Source organism: Trachurus trachurus (assembly GCF_905171665.1).
Source record: "Trachurus trachurus genome assembly, chromosome: 14".
NCBI lineage: Eukaryota > Metazoa > Chordata > Actinopteri > Carangiformes > Carangidae > Trachurus > Trachurus trachurus.
Genome location: NC_139903.1, coordinates 11008073 through 11023252, shown reverse-complemented (window position 1 = coordinate 11023252; position 15180 = coordinate 11008073). Strand labels below are relative to the sequence as shown.

Here is a 15180-nt window from a genome sequence, read left to right as displayed (position 1 = left end):
CCAACCTGCCAAGAAAAAAAAAAACTTCAGTGAAGCCCCAAGAACTGCTGGAGAAAGATATATAAACCACAGCTCTAGTTTCACATCAGATGCCGCACAGGAAGAGGAAATAGATGCATGCTGGTTTTCATCCCAAAGGAGAATCATCTTTATGAAACCCTCAGGTAAGAGCAGTGCAGACAGTGACTCATATGGAAGAGACAGTTACAGAGGGCTACAGGACGCAGAGGAAAGCTTCTATTTCAGGCAGGTTGTGCTAAGAAAAATGGCTCCCTTATAAAACCACACACAGCGAGCAGCGCACCGCAAGTCTCAGTTAAGTGTATTCCTGTCAAAAGAAACACCGGCAGTTAAAAGCAGCTGAAGAAAGTTGAGGTGACTTCGATCGCCTTCTTAATTCACTGATGATCGTGATGAGGAGGATGATGACAATGGATCCTCTTTATGGTTGCATGGAGAACTGTGTGACAAGTGATCAAGTGTCCATCTGGCATTGCTGAGCGCCACCTGCCACACACACACACACACACACACACACACACACACACACACACACACACACACACACACACACACACATACACACACACGCAAACACTACATGCAGCACTACATGGCTGATTCCCTCTGTTTCCCCACAGTGCAGCATGGCTCAGATACACACTTCACAAAGCTGCCCCAATGCGCGGAGTTTAACTGAAGATACGATCTCCCTGATCATTACACCTCCTCCTCCTGCTGCTCCATGTGCCTCAACACCTCACAACAGAGTCATCGTATATAGTACGCGCAGGGAGCAACGCATCCAAATAGCAAGCGGCAGCACAAAAGCCTTTTTTTCTGCTTATTTTTTCTCTGCTCTCAATTAAATAGTAACTGATGCCCTGGGGAGGAGGAGGAGGAGGAGGAGGGGGAGGGGGGGAGATCAGGGAGGTGTAGGTGGGCTGAGGTGATAAAAACTGCATCTTTTCAGAAACTTCTTAATACCGCCTCGCTTCTGTCCGTCCATCCATCTATCGCTCTCTCGCTCTCACTCTCGCTCTCGCTCGTTCATAATAGATCACAAAAGCGGATCAGATCAGATGGGAGGATCAAATAGCTGGTTTGAAATGTATGGGATCCCTCACAGCCTGGTTTAATGATGACATCCTCACAGCCGGGCCAGAGGTTTTTATTCAGCTCTTCATAATAGGTTGCTGCTGCATGGTGGTGGGGGCTGATGGGTAGTCAAAAGAGAGGAACCCCAGGCAAAGTTTCACCTCTCTCTCTCTCCTCTCCCAATAGATGCTGTAATTGAATTATAGTGCAACTGATACTTTTGTGTCCATCCTCCCTCCTCCTCCTCTTCCCTCCTCCCTCCTCCCTCACCCCCTGGAGGCCCTTCAAAAGACAGCAGCCATGGAATTTGTCTTGTTGTGTCTCTTGGCTTTGAAAGCAGATGCTGATAAGAAATGGATGAAAAGAACGCTGTTAAAATTTGGAGTGAAGTGTTGAATAAATTTGAGTGGTGGGGGTGTTGGGGGGAGAAAAGCGATGAGAGGAACTGTTAATCAGCACATTTGCTCATTAGGACGAACGTATGTTTGGCATCCGAACAAACAGCAGAGCGTAACTCGTGCACAAAGAGGCCCGATCCAGAATTACAGTTGATCATTTTACATCAAAACGAACGGCACTGCAGGAGACAGAGGGAGAGTAAGAGAGAGAGAGAGCAGAGGGGAGAGTTTGAGATGAGAGGACGGGGGTGTGCAAGAGAAATGGAAAGAAGATGTGGGGGGAGAGGGAGAGAGAGAGTAACACTTTTCCTTTTCATGTGAGTGAAGAAATACTGTACTATCTCACACTGATGTAACACCACAGCCCACATACAGTAAGGCTTAACGCCTTGACCGTCTATTCTGTGTACAAGAGGAAGAATGGCTCAGGTCATCATTATATTCAGAGTGCTGAGTGAAAAATCATCGTTTATATTCGATGAATACAGTGCAGCATTTGCACACAGACCTGGGATTTCTCTCATTATTGTGCATCTCATTTTCCTACAAAAACTACAGAATATTTTATAACAAACCCCACATGAGATAATTTGCGGATACAAATCACTCATTTATAATGATTCAAGATGGAAAATGCAGGTTATTGAAAAATACATTAGGATCTGTTTGTGTATATATCCCTGTTAGATTTGTGTTGCCTTGATTTCTACAGGCGGTCAGTGAGTCAGAATAAATCCATAAAGGATTAACAGATAAATCTTTAAAGAACCAAATCAGCCGTGTGAGAGTTAACAGGATCATGTTAGCCTGGATACGTTAAGACACATTTAAACAGCCCCGCAGTTCTCTGTTTACTGGGAAAAACCTTCATTACATTACTGTATTATCACATGTGGAAGTGGTTTAAAAGGCAGAGATGAGTCAAGGAGCTTGAAAATAAATTAGTCTGAAAAGCATATGAAAGTGATTTAATCAGTGATCTGTGGAGGAGATAATCTTCTGCAGAGTGAGCAGCTTTCGACAATCCAGTCTGAACTGGATGACTGTCCCCAGATGACTTCTGAGTTGCAGAAAAGACACAATTTACTCAAGATTTTTTTTTTTCTTTTTAAGAACTAGGATGTAATATTCATGGATTTTTGCAGATTTGCAGTGCAGACCCTCTCCCAGTTTAAAAATAATTGAACGTATGCGGTTGAATTTTAACATATTGAGGATTTTCCATATTGAATCATGGCCGTGTGGCCCGGCCCCCTCCACCTGTAATAGAGAAGTTTAAGAGACCATGAGAGCTTCAGTGGAGGCCGAGCTTCTGCAAACCTCTCACTCTACACTCACACCATCAAAAAACTCACACAGCCCAGCTTGCTCCTGCATTTATGCATGATCTGCACTACCGCTGGTCCCAAGTGCACATTTCATAATTCATGCATACTGTACTGTAGCAACTGGAAATGCTACTATATCTGCCTCCACCACTCTGCTTCATTTCATCAGTGAGTCAGACTGGTCCATGTTACACTCGCATTACAGTAAACTCCCTGACCCCGAAAGCGAACACCTACCCACATTATACATGCATAATATTTGGGAAAGTTTTTAAAAAAACAACACACAACAAATGAATAAATTTAGTTTGAGTCAAACCAAAAGCAACTGAACAACAAGAAAGTCTCTTGAAGTCAGGAATATATTTCTCACAAATCAAAAAGAAAGTAGATTTCAACGGGAATAATAAATAATGTGTGTTACTGGGTTCTGGATCTCAGTTGCATCAGTCTGATTAAATATCGTTCTCGTGGCAGAAAGAGCATCTGTTGCATGTCAAGGAGCCTGGAGTCTGGCCTATTGAGGATCGGGGTAAGAATGATGTAACTGGACAACAACACGCTGCTGAGCTGCTTCATCTTACACGATGACAGCTTATCATTACACAGTGGGTCACTAATGAAGCTCCGTTTTGTAAATGGCTACGGCTTGCTGGGTGAACACTGATAAATGATAAGCCGGTTCAGCTTGTGTTTAACCCTTTAGTGTGCCGTCTTTAATAAGAACTCAACATTGGACTTTAAGCAAACAACTAGAAAAACAGATTTCTGCTCCACAATAGCTTAAAAAAGCTGCACCATTCCTCTTCTTGTGGCCTTCATTAACACAACACAGATTAAATAAACCTTTAACCTGAGATGGTACACTGATGTATAAACTGACTTGCATTCAAATTACTGTGTTATACTTGTGCCGTCCCGCTGGGTGCCTCTATAATCGTCTTTTCATTCAGTTAGCTCTGTGGAGCTGCACATCAGCACAGCGGCAGCAAACTCATCTGTGTTGCAGAGGAGGAAATTAACTTTTTATTGGAGAATATTTTCCCCCTTCAGGAGGTTTCGCTGGGCAAGAAACGACTGCTCCTATCAGCTAAACCAACTGAATTAGGATAGAATAATATCTTGTCCGTTGTGCGGGGGTGATGAAACTGATATGTGATACAAATCAGTTCACTTCAAGGTGTACAGGGGGAATACATCTTAAATGCTAAAATGCATTCTTTTAAACAGAAACACATGAACTCCAGTGTGTCTAAATGAGTTGCAAGGCTGCTTCTATCAGCATAGTTTCCCTGAGGGAGGAGGAAAATATTTGCCTCCACTAGGAAGACAGTCAACGCCCTACAGAAACATCTGATTAGATGCTGCAAATTCCCCCCTGACCCTGAAACTAAACAGGAAGACTGGCAATTCATGTCCCACTCCCCACCAACGGCTAATTTTCTAAAGTCTGACATGTCTAAACTGTCAAAGAGCTTGTAAGAGTGAGATATTCAGTGACGTTTCTCTTTATATAACACTTAATAAGTCGATACGCATGGGACTTGTGGATTTTCTTCTCTGAAGCTGCACATCTCGCTGTGGGATTCAACAGAGAAGTTATGTTTGGAAGCTCGGCTTGATCCCAGGAGATTTATGTTTTGATGTTGCTGGATTTATGAGAATTACTGAAAAAGTGGAGCAGTAAAACTATATGGCAAAACCCTGCAGAAAATCACAAAAATATACAAAAATATGGTTGATTCCTTCAAATTAGCATCTTCTCCTCTTAAAGGAGCTCTGACTTGCATCTGTAGAGTCACTGTATATTCGTACCTGCGACGCTTGTGCTTTCTCTACGGATGGAGGCGACTCCTGGCTACAACCGGCCCCTGTGCACCGAGCCAAGTGAGCCATCATTTATGTTAAAAAATGGAGAAAGGCTCCCTGTTAAATCAATACATAAACTACCCGCAGGATCCACAGGGCAGGCAGTGGAAGTGACAGGCCGCTTAACAAATGGATGGTGGCCTCCCGGAGCCCGCTGACTCAGCACGTTGCCCCCGCCGAAGAAACCAATGCTCTGCTATGCTGCCCCATCTCTCCCCCTCTACTCTCTTATCAGTCAGACAGCTCTCTGTGTCTACCTGGGAAGTGCTGATCAGAGACTCTTAAATATCGCCAAAGCAAAGAGTATAATTCATAAGAGAGATAAACGCTCGCTGTGTCGATGCGTTTTCTGCTGCTGGGAGTTCGGCCAGTATTTGAATAAACATCCGCTGCCTGCTGCTGGAGTATATCACATTTTTGACCATCAGTGGCTTTGGAGACGCACATCATCGCTGCAAGTGTTTTGCGGCACCGACTGCTTTGAGAATATCAAATATCGGATATAAAAAGCAGCAGAAAAATATCACACTGTGCAGGTAACGTCCATCCATCAAGCCTGATGAGATCATAAATCCTTCTCCTTCTCAGCCAGATTGATTTCCTCTCTATTTCACCTAGATGGGTATAAAATGCAGATCAACATGTTCCCCCTCTCTCCTCCTCCACCTCCTCCTCATCTCTCTCTCAGGCACCTGTTCTATCCATCATCTGGACAGCTGTTCCTCTGCACTTTCAATTCCTCACCCAAATGCAGCACTGACCTCTTGCCCTGCTCCGCCTATCGACACACTCCCCCAAAGCCACCAGACACACACTCACCCCCAAAATCATATGCACATCCAGGACTTTGAGACAAAATCTACAGACACAGGACTTTAAAGGGCCCATGTTTACACATGAATCAATAGTCTTAAATGTTTTACACTGTCTGTGTTGATCCATAAGGAGATATATTTGTGGTTTTAAGACTCAGACACCTTCTCTCTCAGGCTTCTCTCTGGAGTTTTAGTAACAACAGGTCGGTGTCAGCCAATCACAGGAGAGGAGGCTCTTAGTTTCTCCTCTAATTTGATACAATAAAATAAAATAATAAAAACAGTGGATTTCAGGTAAACATTCAGAGAAACCAAATCCTGCAAGGTTGGATAATGGTGGGTCCAGGTGGGCGGGGCTTGGCGGATGGCTGAGAGCAGTGACTGCTTTGTTGTGACATCACAAAGTTACAGAAGTCCTGACGGCTTATATTATGTATTATATACTGTGTGTATTTCTCTGTGGACTCAACTGAGCCTTTGATATTCTCACAGGACAAAATATCACCTAGATCTGTTTTGTTGTGTCTGTTTATAACCTTGAAGGCAAAGAAACATTAACTTTTTAAAATACTCTACTACTACTTCAGTTTATATCTGTAGCTACAGATGGTACAGCTGTTTGTTCGGCCATGACAATTCAGTCACAACCTCGACATCGTCAAAGTGTCCTTGAAGAAGATACTGACCTGCTGTATACAATCTGTACCAACTCCAGAAGCGCTGCTTGGCTGTTCATTAAAGTCAATTCAACTGAGTGAACTACAATTCAGGTATTGTCAACATTACTGCCAAACAGTTTCTAAAGCTTTTTAAATTGATTTCCTCCAAAAAAGCCGTTGCTTTATGCTCTTCCCAGAACAGCATGAAAACAAACTCGCACAGAGTTGAAACACTGTGAAATGACAAAGACTGTTCAAGGACCCAGTAGTCCAACCTGAAGCTGACAGGTGGGTTTTGTTGCATAAAGTTTCAGACTTTCAAATGTAACTTCTCTCTCTCACTCACTCTCCACACACTAAAGAGTGTGGTGTGTTGGAATGCACGGTGAGAGAGTGAAAAGGAAATTATAGTGATAATTAATGATGTTATCTGGTTATAATTATAGGACAAATGTGATAATAGAACAATAAGATGACAAGATAAGAATAAAACAAATGTGATAATACTTTATATATTTATCATTTTGTATGATATCCTGTTAAAATTATAGTGACACATCTTTAAACAAAAATATGACCATAAATGATATGGTTTGTATCTATCTGACCGTGTGTATCATACTTTGCAAGTTGAAACACATTGTATACTATGAAGCAGGAAGAGAGACAGAGCGCTGGTGACCTAGTGCTCAGGAAAGGATGAGATATAGAAAAATAACTGCAAAATCCCAAATCCCTAAGGAAGGTCATTTCATTGTGAAAACATCGCGACCTTGCTGTGACGTGACAACAGATAACAAACTCAACAACAACACCGAGTGTAGAGATTGCAGTGTTATTCTGACATATGAGAGCAAGTTAAATGGCACGTGTGCTGTCCACGGAGACAAACTGGATGTAGAAGCTGGTGACCACACACACAAACTTGCTGTGAAGCTTTACAAGCCACCACCACCAACACACCTGTACCCGTAGCTCTTTTCTGAATGGCTCCACTGGGGATGATAATGGTTGAGGCTGAGTTGATATACCAACCAGTGAAGGAGATAATTTAATGGTTTGAGATGCTATTGTGTTACATACTGGGAGTCGACTGGAGTGTGTCCATCTCCATAGTTCATGTTGGCCTGTTTTTTTCAGAAAGCCTTCAGAGCAAACACACTTTGAGATATCTAATACATGGCCTCTGAGGTTAGGTTCAGGTCTCAAAGGTGGGTTCAGTGTGATGAAAGGCGTGCGTCATATGGCTTCACATGTATGAGCTGCTGTGTGTGTCATAAAGTGTACAGATGGATTGTGTATTTTTTTTGGTGTTGTTTTCTTGGATTAAAAGGCTTCTGATCAGCAGCCAACTCAAGTCCCAGATGTCAGCGCATCCTTGAAGGCACCAGCATGCGAGCTTTGATAACAGCTCCTACTTCTAACTGTACGTCCAAATAATAGCGTGATTCAATCAAAAATAATTCACACAAATAAAAAAACACTGGTGTGGATTTCATTTCTCAAGCAGGTCTCAAGTGTTGATATCGCACAGACAAAGGCTGGAACCAGTTGCCTGCATGGATAAAAGAAAATCAGCATGAGACGCATGGTGTGCAGTTATATAAAGTATGCATGATTTGTAGTTAATTGCATAATAAATGCAGAGCAACTAGAATGATCCACTAAGTGCTTTCCATAGACGACCGCCAGTGTATTGACAGACTCGACAAACTGCTCCCATCATAGGCAGACAGCACTGCCTGGCTCAATTTCAAATAAAAGACGAACACCACCATGACGTATAAGCATCATTATATACTTCTAACCCAATCCGGCAGACATTGTCGTCAAATTGCACATTTGAAATGATTTTTTACTTCAGAAAAAAGCAAATTGTATAGCTTGTGACGGAGAAAAGAGAAGAACCTCGATGCTTTCCAAGAGGCCCATTCTTCTTCAAATCTATCACTGTAAAAACCCTGCTGTGTACACACACTGCCTACCATTAATTTTGTCACCAGTCAGACGACGGCCTTGAAGTAAACATGCGCTGTATGAAAATAAGTCAGCACACCACATTTCACGCAAGACTTGCTGTCAAAGGACTAAACATCTATCTCTCTTTCCAGTTCCTGCGCCTTCTCCCGCTCCACACTCTGGTTGTTATAATGAGTATATTTATGTACCTGGAATAAGTCAAGTTGAACAGACAACCAAATACAAAACACCACTAATTTATATTTGGCCGAGCCCGGGGGCCGAGGATGTGTTTGTCTCATAAAGCAGCAGCGGCGGGCGTGTGCTGTGTGCGTGTTTCCAGGCAGCACGGAGATGATGTAAACCAGCCACCTGAAAAACAACTCTGCAGAGGAGGTGGTAGTAAAACACCGACTGTTGGCCTCCCCACACTTTCTCTGCGTTCACAGGTAAAGAGCACAGAGAGCAAGAGGCTGGAGCTGAAGGTCAGGGTGTGTGGGGAGGAGGAGAGGGGAGGGGAGGGGTGGGGGACAGAGAGAAAGGAGGAAATGGACTGTACAGCAATAACATTACAGGTGGATTTCCTTTTATGATAGCGGCTGAAAGGAAACACAGTTCAGTTTATTACTGAGTGTGAAAATGGATGATGGTTCCTTTGTGCTGTGGATGGGGGGGCGGTTTGCAGAGATACAGACCTGCTCCGGCTTCAACGATCGGTTACAGGCGGAGGAAGGTAACAAGGGGAGGATTTTTTTTACTGAAATAACTCACTGAACCTACCCCCCCCCCCCCTCCCTTTTTTTCTCTTCTCCTTCCCTCCGCTCCTTAATGCCCCTCAGTCATCTCTCCCTGAACCTTTAATTACGCCATCAGTGCTGACATGGACAGCCACTGTACATCACATCAATGTCTCTTTTGATCACGCTCAGATGCATGAGAGAGAATTTTTTGTGTGCGTGCGTGTGTGTGTGTGTGCATCCGTGTCACTCACTCATCACTTGTGTGTGTGTGTGTGTGCATCACATCACTTTGAGCTGTCTCATCGTACTTGTGTGTGGTAGATGTAGTGAATGTGCCTCTGGACATGAAGCGCTGAACAGAATGAGGCCGGCAGGAGAAGAAGAAGAAGCAGCAGCCAGACAGACAGACAGGTCCACCTTTTGTTTCTCATGCAAAACCAGGCGAAGGAAGGAAGGAGTTCCCCCCGTGGGGAAAAAGCAGGACTACGGCATGTGCATTAGGCCCCATAACGTCATTTATAGCGGGCAGACACACTTCCACACAAATGGCTTTCACCACAGAGGTTCCCCATTAGCATTAAAGGAGAGAGGCTGTAAGAGAGTATAGGGAGGGCAGAGAGAAGCCTAACTGCTCCTCCAGTGAATCTGAGGAGCAAGTAACTCTGGCCTGGATGGAGGATGACCAGATGACGGCTCTCTCTGTTCTGTGGAGATTTCACAGCCCTCTGCTTGTCTGTTGAGCTGGTGTATTTGTCAGATCGTGGCAGGGAAAACACCGAAACCCTCGGGGAATCGGTGTGTGTGTGTGTATGTGTGTGTAGCTAGTATGTGTGTGACTGGACCTTCTGGCCCTGCGGTGGAGGCCGACTCAGAGCGAAGACCCTTCATTTCTCTCTCATGTTGTTCAGACAGATAAAGGCCAGACCTTGTCCATCATTCTGTTATTAGAAAGCCAGAGTGGTGAATCCCCGCCTGAACCTGCTCCGCTCCAGCAGCAAAGCATCACGCTCCGCTTCGGGGAGGAGGGGGGGGCGCGTCACGTCGACAAATATTTAAGTAAAGTGCATTCACTCTGCTCTGCTCTAACTGTTTTTCGCGGGGTTGGAGTTATGCTATAAAAACGTGTTATGAAAGATATGGTAAGAATTGATCATCCTAATGGCAACGATCTGAAGTCAGAGAATGTAATAAAACTGTCATTGGGTGAGAGCATAGTTTGAGTTGATGAATGTCTCTTAAAGCTGAATCATTTTCAATAAAGTGTGAACAAAATGTGTTGGTTTTCATCGTTTTGCTGAAAAATATATGAAGAGGCTCTGAGTAAGTGTTATTTAGCTACTTGTATATTGATTAATATGATCTATGTGACTTTAAACAGCAAAGACTTTACTGTTTTTAGGGATGGTACAAAAATGACTGGGGTGGTGGCCAGAGGCTGAACTTTATCTTTCTGTTTGTAAAGAAAAGTCTCCTCCACACACACACACACACACACACACACAAACCCACTCATACAGGAATATTAATCTTTTCTTTGAACCTCACTCTGCAACACCCTATGTCAAAATAATAGTGTTAAATTACAGTAACACATGTACTCAGGAGTAAACCCCTGATACAGAGCCAGAGCTGTTGTGCCCTGAATACAAATTAAGTCTCGGGCAGAAGAGAGTGTTGTCTGCTTGATATGACTAAATTGGCAAGAAAGGTTGAAATGAAAATAAATTTAAGACATGAAAAAAAATAAAAGACCCTCACCTAATCACATAAAAAAGTCAGACTACCTTCACCCAAAAGAAAAATACTCTCCCTCCCTCTTCTTATCCTCCCTCTCGCCCTTCTAATGATGTTCAAACAGTACCTTAGCTGGAGGAAAAAGCAAACTATAATTTTTTTGGCTATTTTGGGTTTTATTATAACAGGGACCCTGAGTGTGGGGAGGAAAGAAGGGGGGGTGACAATCTTCAAACACCTTCTGTAATAAAAATCAAAAATCTTATCAAATGCAGGTCAGGAGTCTAATTTGGGTCGTGGATTATAAAAAGCAAACCACTGATTTACTGAACTGAACTTCAGTAAAAAATCTACTGAAGTAGAGGCGAAATTATAGACTTTCCTTCAAAAAGCATCAAGCAGGAGTCCACAAAAGAATATCACATTAATGTGAGGTTATGACTTTCATGTTGATTTTTATATTTCTCTGTCTGATGTATTTGTAATTTCTATTTTTCTGCTTACACATGATTTGTTTGTAGTTATGCTGTGAAAATGCTCGGGCAGATGTTATTTATGTAAAATTACATCCTCGCACAAACAATAAGCAGGAAAATAATATGACAGTAACATTTCCTGTTCGGCTTTTTTCCTTGTCTAGATAGCAACATTAATCAAGGAGGGCGAAGAAAAAAGGTTGACCCACTGCCAGACGGAGGAATCATCAGTGAATTTCATTAAATGAGTTATCTGTCTCCTTAAAACTAGTTCTGGCTCAGTGAGTGGTGAAATGACATTTAGAGCATCTTGCAGGGTTCATGCACCAGTGAGTGTTCTTCATAGGTAGCTGGTAATTAGGCATGGTGAAACATCTCCAGCAACGTCTACAATTCATCTTCCTGGCACGTGCCACAGTCAACATGGGCCGAATGTTTTGTCTCGTGTGTCTGAGGATTTCGGTGCAAGCCAATCACGTTTTTTTTTTTTTTTTTTTTTCCCCTCCACAGCCCAGAATCTGCGCCTTGACTCGCTGCCATTTCCTGCACACACAGACAAAAGATGAGGACCAACTCAGACATTTTTTCCAATCACTGTTCCTGGAGCTCGGCCACGACTCATTTAGGCAACAAGACGACCTTGACATTCTGTGGGCATGTAGTGCATGAGAAGCCCAAACACACAAACACAACCCACCACCAACACCACCAACACCACGGGGGACGTCAAAAACACACACTGTACAGTCCAAGTGATGCACCGCGCCTTCACAGCTGTATGTGTCTGAGCTGCTGTGCTGGTTACTACGGAGGCCAAGCTAATCCAGCTCCAGTGTTTAGTGCTGTGAAGCAGCTGGAAGCACATAAGCTGTTAACAAGTTAAGGTGAAAATGTTTTCTGGCAGGCAACCCTCCTCCTCCTTCACACTTTACCTAGCAGCAGCTCACTGAACACCTCCTCCACTGACACGTCCAACCTGGCAACCTCCACCGCGGCACATACATACACACGCATTCGCACTTCCGCCGACTTCTGCACACAGGCGTACCACCTTTCATGTGAACACAAACATGATCACACACTACAGCTACTCTGCAAGTACTCTGATGGAGGAGGAGGAGGGGAGGGGAGGGGAGGGGGGGGGGGATTGCATCGCATAGCCCAGCAGAAACCGGCAGTAGGAACACAAGGAATAATTTATGTGGAAAAACTGCGATGCAGAAAAGGTTGTTTCCAGTGGCTTCCCCTGTTAAAATGAGCTTCAGTGCGAGCCGGTGTGGTGCTGTGGCCCATTGATCAACTGAAAAACACTTTCATGGATCAGCGCTAAAGCTCAGTTATAGAGACAGTAACTTGCAAATAGAAGTTTCTGTCAACATCCAAGTCATGACTGTGATTGTTTTTTTGTTTTTTTTTCAGAAAGTTCAAATACGTCTGACTCAGCCCCTGAAAAGTCAAGGAAAATACTGATGCATAACATCAACCAGCGTCTATTGTTCAACTTCGCGAGTGGATGTGGTGGTGGTGAATTATCAAAACACTGTGTAGGTTTATGCTGTTTTTCCTTTTGGACATTGATCATATCCAGAGGCCCAACAGTATGTTCCTTATGCGGAGTGGGCTAGTCCAGAATAATATGGATATTGATGATATGAATCAATGTGTGGGCATCATTTTCAATGTTGGTGAAGCTACTTCATGTGGGTGGGTGGGCATATGTTTAACTCTAGGACGACCAACTCTGTAGAACATACAGCCACCATCAACCAGCTTGAGCTGTCGGAGGAAGTAAATGCTGAATGGCCATGTGTGTGTGTGTGTGTGTGTGTGTGTGTTCATGTGTGTGTGTCTAAACAGAGGCCCTGCCAGCCTGGTGATGGCCGGCTGCAGCACAGGGCTCCAGAGCGCCAGCAGCCCTGGAAAGCAGTGTGGTCTACGCAAAAGCTTTTGACAACATGGAGCGACAACAGAAAAGCCCAAAGAGACTACAACACAAGTAGGCCAGCCTCTCTGGGACCTTCCTCCTCCTCCTCCTCCTCCTCCTCCTCCTCCTCGCCTGTCCTCGTCCCCCTCTGGTTCACTCGCAGCAGCAGCAGCAGCCGGGCTCTGTTTGAGCCAACAGAGTACCCTCTCTTCCACTCTGATGGAGACGACAGAGCTCGATGTACAGTGATAGCTCCTCTACCACAAACACAGAGGGGGGACTTAATGGCTGCCGAGGCACGACGGACCCCCTTTCCAAGTGCAATATTGTTGCCTATAAGCATGGACTGATTGTACTTGTATACTTGTGTGTGCAGGTTGTTGACAAAAACAAAAAGAACAGGAGGCATCAGCAAAACAGTGCACACACATCAGTGATGGTGGGGGTTAATAAAGTGGCTCTGATGAAAACTTAATGGCCCCTTCACCTTTATTCATGGCTGTGGGAGCAGGATCGTGCGCTTGGGTTCACCGCTGTAATAACACATGTAGCTCTGCGCAGAGGAGCAGCTCCATCACCCTCCTCCCTCCCTCCCTCCCTCCCTCCCTCCCTCCCTCACTAACACACTGGAAGACCCACTAATTAACTCAATGACAACTGGCTAACTGGTTAAAACGACTCCCGATTTTAGCCAAATGAGCCTTAAATGCAGCGCGACCACACTGATGAAGTAAAGAACATGTAGCTGCTAATGGGCGAGTATAAATCTAGTGTGTGTGTGTGTGTGTGTGTGTGTGTGTGTGTGTGTGTGTGTGTGTGTGTGTGTGTGTGTGTGTGTGTGTGTGTGTGTGTGTGTGTGTGTGTGTGTGTGTGTGTGTGTGTGTGTGTGTGTGTGTGTGTGTGTTGACTCATTGCTTGCTGTGTCTCTGCAGTCTCAACACCTGTGAGTCGGTGTTAAAACAAACCCGGGCGATGCATTCTCCTCTCCACAGCACTACAAACACACAACCAAGCAGCCACTTATTAATATCTCCCTTTCAAATGCTAATTCCCCTTCATACATAAATCATAACTCCAGAGGTGGCTGCTGCATTGTAGCTTTTTTTTTTTCTTCTTTTTTTTTTTTTACAGTGGGGTGCAAAGCTGGGGGGGTCCAAACAGCCTGCCTGGAGTCAGGAATTAAATTATCCCAGAACTCACATGAATAGTAAAGCGTCCCAGATACAAGACTTCTAACAAGGCCAATTGTTTTTGCTCTAACAAGCTCACACACTCTATTCAAGTGTCTCCCAGTGCACGTCGGTGACAACGATTTGATAACAGAGAAGTAATTTCAAAACTTTTAGTTAAACTTAAGACCCTAAGAACAGATCAATGGGATGTTTGGCTCACCAGCCACTTATGTGATTATATCGCCTCCCCACCTCCCCACATATGAGAGATGTTTGTTGTTTGATATAATTGCACAGCTGTTTCCTCCACGGGTGGGATGGGGGGGGGGGGATGAAGAGTGGTCCGAAACAGCCACTTGAACATTTTGCTAAGCGTTTTCAATTTGACAAAATTGGAAATCCTGCTAAGAGGGACCCCTGATCAGTGAGCGGCCCCTTGCCAACCTGGTGCCACTTTCGCAGCTTTGATGTGTGACTGTCGTGCTGTGCTGCAGATGCTGCACTGTATGACACCATCACCAACCCCCCCTCCCCACCCCCCCATCCATCCCTCCACCCAACAGATCAATGAATCATCTCCTCTGACTGAAACGCTCTGCATCAGCCCAACTGTGTGTGTGTTTTCTTTTTTTCTTCACGGAAATTGACTGAAGGTAATGATTGTGTACTATTGTTCAGTCGGCTGTGACACATGGTGGTGTGTATGTGTATGTGTATGTGTATGTTTGTGTGAGCTGAAGTGAAACTGAGTCACTGCAGCTTTTGTCATCTAGATCAGAGGAGTTGATGTGGATGCTGAACATGGAATAACAGCTGGATACTGTGACATTTTAACTATTTTAAGTTAAAAATGAAAAGATGAATGACTTTTTATAACATGAATCAACTTATTTGATTGATGTCTTAAATCTTTCTTGAATTAGGTGTTTCCTTCATTTAAGTCAGTAATTACTGAGATAATTTTATGATGATGATTATTAATCTCCCTACTGAAAGATTGCTCCCCTG

The 15180-nt window shown here is 44.0% G+C and overlaps 1 protein-coding gene across 1 annotated transcript in view; it reads right to left on the bottom strand.

Moving 5' to 3' along the window:
• Positions 1-15180, bottom strand: part of lhfpl7 (LHFPL tetraspan subfamily member 7) — a gene marked incomplete at both ends in the record, with an annotated part of 96259 nt that overhangs the window by 80563 nt on the left and 516 nt on the right. The gene's annotated exons all lie outside the window — the stretch shown is intronic.